The sequence below is a fragment of the Meleagris gallopavo genome, chromosome 22 (genome assembly GCF_000146605.3).
Source record: "Meleagris gallopavo isolate NT-WF06-2002-E0010 breed Aviagen turkey brand Nicholas breeding stock chromosome 22, Turkey_5.1, whole genome shotgun sequence".
NCBI classification, from domain to species: domain Eukaryota; kingdom Metazoa; phylum Chordata; class Aves; order Galliformes; family Phasianidae; genus Meleagris; species Meleagris gallopavo.
This window is the reverse complement of record NC_015032.2, coordinates 4,182,720-4,182,943: the sequence shown is the minus strand read 5'-3', so window position 1 is coordinate 4,182,943 and position 224 is coordinate 4,182,720.

Sequence of the window (224 nt, the reverse complement as noted above, 5' to 3'; positions counted from 1 at the left end):
AACTAAAAGTGTATGTAACAAATGATGCACAAGCACTTGCTCACCATGCCCTGACTGATGCCTAGCTAGCCCCCAAGCAGCAGAAGAGAGAGAGAGATGAATCCTCACCTCCCTTGAAAACTCCTTCTGCTTGATGTCATATGGCCAGTTCATCCCTTTGGGCCTCTATAAGTCAGCTGTCCTAATTCTCCTAATCCTTCCCAGCTCCTTGGGTCCTTCACTGA